We start from the raw sequence: 5,466 nt of genomic DNA, 5'->3' as shown, positions 1-5,466 counted from the left end.
ATGGGCGCATACAGCTGTGCAAGCAACAGGTGGGGAAAAGTGAGAGAGGGAGAAGGGGAAAAAGTTCTGCAAATGTAAGTAATGTTGTTGAAGTCTTGGAGTAGCTGCCCTGCATTCCTGAAACAGCTGCAGAGTGTTTACTATGCAAACAAGAAGGGCAGACGTCGGAAAAAAAAAAAAAAAAAAAAAAAAAAACAGGTCACATGACCCTGTGACCCAGCGGTCATTGCAATCCGCAGTGGTCTTGTGACCGCTCTGGCATGGGCGGCAGCAATTTGGACACAAGGTGGAATTCTAAAAGATTGCTTCTTTTAGAATTCCATTAATGCCGCTTGTCTGAGAAATCCTGTCCAGTTGTAATTCTGCCACGGCTACATCCATTGAATTCCAGAATCTGAGTATCAGGGTCCCTCGAGTTCCAGAAATAAGAGTTAAAGCAAAACATCCAGGGTTTGTCTTTCTTTTAAAAACTTTCAACTTTCTGTTACTTAGTTGCCCAAAGTGCTTTGTCATCAAGATTTTCTTGATTTGTGTCTTATTATATTGTCTGGTTCTCATCCGCACATAACTGTTATATTGTGCAGAGTATACTGCGCTAAAAGCAAAATAAATAATAGAAGAAGAAAAAAACAGTTCAGTAGTATAATAAATCACAGGCAAATATGGTCAATCACAGATGACTATGGTAAATCAAGTGTTAAAACATGGTTTGCATAAGTATGGTGACTACTTTGTAAATGCATGGTAAAATGCACAATAATCATTGAGTCAAGGGCATTGAATCAAGCAATGTTTTATTTATTTTTTTTTTAAATCTAAGCTTAAAGAAAAAATATTTTTCATTTGGCCATTGACTGGCAAGCAGTTTCAGTAGGTGGAACGGGTGTGGTCTGGTATACACTTTAATACTTTCCCCCTCACAGACTCAGCACTACAGGGGTCCCACCAGTGCAACAGGATTTCAACACAGGAAGGTTAAGCAGCAACTGCAGAGGGGTTTAACACGTGATCTTAAATAACCTAGTCCACTAGTGCCTGTCAGCTTTAATTACACATCTCAAACCTTCTATCGAAATGTTCAGCAGAAGCCAGTTCAAAACCACTGAGATCAGCCCTGGCTGCTGGAAAAACGGGTCAGCAAATCCACCTCTGGGCTTTCTGCTTTAACCATAGTAATGATCTCAACCTGTTTCTAAACATTTCAGAGATTAACATTTTTTATTTCAAATGTTTATTTTCTTGGCAAATACATTCTTTATTATAGAGGATTTGACACTGATTTCATACTGTTTTATGAAAAAACCCAGTTCTATGATGAAAAAGATTTTTTTTTTTAAATGAGTATGTTTGTTCCATCCTGATGTACTGGATCTCCTAGTGGCTGATGAGTTAATAATACCGACATCAGCATGTACTTGCCTCTCGATTACAGAGATTGCTCTTTAGTTAAATAGTAAGAAGTTTGTCCAGTCCTTGTCTCCCCATTCAATTCAATAGGCTGAGATGCCAAGCCATTGACCGTAGGCCACTGACATTTACTGTGTTGACAAATTCATATTCTATACAGTGTAGACGTCTTTAACCATTTTGTGGGTTATAAAGTACAAAAATACACTAAACATTATGGTAGCACTAGTCTGTCCTGTAGCATGAATTCTGAAAAGAGATTCAGCAGGAACTCTGGATCAGAAGCCAACTGTCCCAAGAGGCAAGGAGTGCATTGGACTGAGAGAGAGTGGAAGACTAGCAAAGTGAATCAATATTGTCCAGAATTCCAACAAGGAATGCAGCAGGCCAGCAAGGGTTCTATACTGTTCTGTACTGCTTCATTCTTTACCAGGGTGAAAGCTGAAAGTAAGTTAAAGCATGAGTTTTAAATAATTCACTGGGTAATTCTCATATAGAGAGAGAGAGAGAGAGAGAGAGAGAGAGAGAGAGAGAGAGAGAGAGAGAGAGAGAGAGAGACTCACACACACACACACACACACACGACAGTGATATAGATGTTCTGTATTCTGTATCCCAGGGCTCTGTTCTATTTCTCCAGACTGGCACACGCCTGCTTTGTTTTCAATAATGGAGATAATTATACTTTAAAAACGTTGCACTGCAAATCTACCATGCAATTAAATGTGTGAGATTGCGTAGGAAAATGGGAAAAGGTAATAAAGGATTACAGCCCAAAACTATAAATCATATTACTAATACGCACTTACTCCACTCTCTGAATAACTTTAGCATTGCGTCTTCAGCCTGTTTTTACAGCTTGTGTGTGTTTTTTTTTTCTTTTAAGAGTTGGCACTGTCATTGTGAAAGCACTTTGTGTATCACTATCAGGGTTCCATTGGGTCCATACTGTGGTTTATCAAATGGTTTTAAAAAAAAAATAAAAAAAAATCGAAATCTATCACGCCTCTATTACATTATCCAGTAGTACACATAGCCAGCAAGGGGCGACATTCCCTTTTTCTTTAGTTTTCTACTTATGTTTAGATTTGTATCTGCGTGTAGAACAAGGAGAAAGCCAGGCTTCATGTCTTCATGTCTGAGGTACATTTTCTCATCACACATCATTGGTTTATGTAAACAAAGTCACTGGCTCACAGTTTAGTACTACTGTAGGCACATACAAGAGAAGTAATTTCTGGTCCTTCATTCTTATCTAGCTGCAGATCAAGTGAGTTTCTCATGGCTTAACCCAAGCCTTTCTTCACTGGGGCTTCATCACGGAAGACTTTCCCAAGGTATCTTCAACCTGGTAAATCGCTCTACAGCACGGGAACTTGCCAAGGTATCAACAGAAACATATTCCAGTAATTATCAAAAACATATAATTAGCAAATCCATGGGAAAAATAGACAGTCGCTCCTCATTACTACTACAAAGTGACAGTTGGAGCGATTTAGCGCAATCCTCCAAAAAAAAAATGTGCTATCTGCATATACTTTAAAAGGGGCCAGGTTATTTCCCTGCTTTGTGGATGACACAAGTGTTTCATGCAATACAGGCCCACTGCTGTTGAACTCTTTTATCGGTGTCCTGTTAACCAGTAACCCTAAATTCAGGAGTTTTATTTTCACATATAGATTTCAGGTAGAAAATATGTATCACACCCAGCATTTTAGCAACCAATCAGTCAGACGTCACCGTACAACCACTGAAGCATTCAGGGCAGGCAGGGCGAGGCTGCAAAGCACCACTCCACCTAATCCCTATTGGATAGACTGGAAACGGAGTACCTCCACAGCCTGCTATCAATCCAAGCAGCTTTGTCACCAACCGAAAAGCGACACAGATAGTAACGGCGATCATCTTTTGGGAAATTTTGCTTGTGTTTTGCCCCTATATTTAACACTGTCTCCCAGATGAGGCTTGATATTCAGGTAGGCTGGTTATTCCTAGATCTATGAGCATAGTCGTTTCGAACACACCTTTGTGTGATTTGCTGAGCTAGGCAAATAACCTTCCAGTTTACACTATAGGGAGCCTCAACATGATCCTGGATAGACAAAAATCTTTTCGGAGCTTATATGCACTTTCACTATTTAAACAGTACAGTGCAAGTAAATGCTTGCAGGTATACAGCTCACAACAATGTTAAAACAGAACAATAAAGTCCTGATTATCAATTCAATTCCATCGTTTAGAAAACACTGAAGGGGTGTTAACACCTGTCAGCTGCTTATATGACTTGGTAATGCCACTTTCTTTTTTACATCAACTTGAGTGCTAGTTTTACCAAAACCAAATACCTCAAATTCCCTTCACTTGTGGATGCCTTTTATACTTCCACACTGGAAGACAGCACTTTCCAAGCTAAAGACATCGATGTGGAAATTGTTTTCAATAATACCTGTACATGGAACACATGTGTTGCAAGGGGGGCAGATTATTGGTTACACATTGGTGTATCAGCTGTACTTTGAAAGTTCTACATAGGGCACAGGGGTGATTCCAGTTAACACAGTTAACAGTATATACTGTATTAATGTCAGCACAAACAGGAAATATCTATTTATTATTATTATCAAATAAACAAGCCCAAATATAATGATTCTTACTTCGTTTTGCACATTATTTAGATTTAAAAGCTATTTCAAACAATGTAAAGTGTCCCCGTGCTTTGATGTAGCATTGGCTGTTTTCCAGTAAAGGGGCAATTGAAGGTTGTTGGGAATTTCCCATATTGCAGATTACTGCCAAACCATCATCATGCCACTGTCTTAAACTAAAGAATGAAGACATTATACTTCAAGGTGCCTTTTACGGCACATATATAACATTACGCTATTGTAAAGGTCTGACATAAACTGGTTAGGCCACGTGATGTAAAAAAAACAAAAAATCAACACTCAATCAGAAACAGTAACAAAAACCTTTTTGCTTTGTAGTTTTACCCTTGATCTCAAGAAAGATTTTTTTTAGGTTTCTGATTCTAATGAAAGGGATTGGATTGGCTGAAATGGGGAAACAAATTTGGTAACGTACAGTAACTCCTGAAGTAACATTCAGTAGCATTCACTGTAAACAGATAGATACCTGCTCTCTGCAACGGTAACAGTTCATAAGTGCTGGTCAATAGCACTGATACAATGTTTTCCCATCACCTTGCAACAATCCAAAGAAAGAAAACATGAAACACCAACAGCATTTATAGCAACAAACATAAATTGAATAAGTGGACAGTGTTAACAGAAACACATTAGTTGACCTAAATTGCAACTGGGACTAATAAAGTACACCGTAATCTTCACACTATAACCTGCACCAGTGTGTGTGTGTCATCAATCAATCAATCAATCAATCTATTTTATATAGTGCCTTTCACAATGGAACACCATCACAAAGCACTTTACAAGATGCAATAAATACAAGAAAATGCATAATACCTCAAACAGAGAAATGCATAATACATGATATACAGTGGAAAGTACATAAGTACATGCAATGTACAGGTAACTTGTACACTAGGTGCTCAGTATACTTGTGTAGTATTCTATAGTATACTGTGTTTTTATTTCTAGGTTAGTATGCAACAGGTGCACAAGGAATGCAACTGCTCAGTCATGAACACTGCACAGTACACAAAACTGTATATGCTGAAGAATTATGGTAATCTTTGTTATATTTTTAAATTAAAAATCAAATACAAAAAAACCCACTGTATAATAAAAATTAGATGAAAAACATTTAAAAATGAAAAAAAAAAAAAGGTTTAACGTATTTACCTACAGTAGAACCCCAGAGTTACAAACAGCAAAACTTACGAACTGACTGGTCTACTGAACCCCCACTTTCAACAGGAAATATGCAATCACTCAACCATGCGTGCAATGCAACCAGATAGACGCTCCTGTAAGCGGCATGCTGGTCACAGAGAATGCAGAATTACTGAACCAACAAATGTATCCAGAAAGGTGAGGCAGATTTCAAAGCAAGTACAGGCACTTTTACTGGAACATTTTA

This window comes from Polyodon spathula, chromosome 11 (genome assembly GCF_017654505.1).
Source record: "Polyodon spathula isolate WHYD16114869_AA chromosome 11, ASM1765450v1, whole genome shotgun sequence".
NCBI classification, from domain to species: Eukaryota; Metazoa; Chordata; class Actinopteri; order Acipenseriformes; family Polyodontidae; genus Polyodon; species Polyodon spathula.
This window is presented reverse-complemented; position numbering follows the sequence as displayed.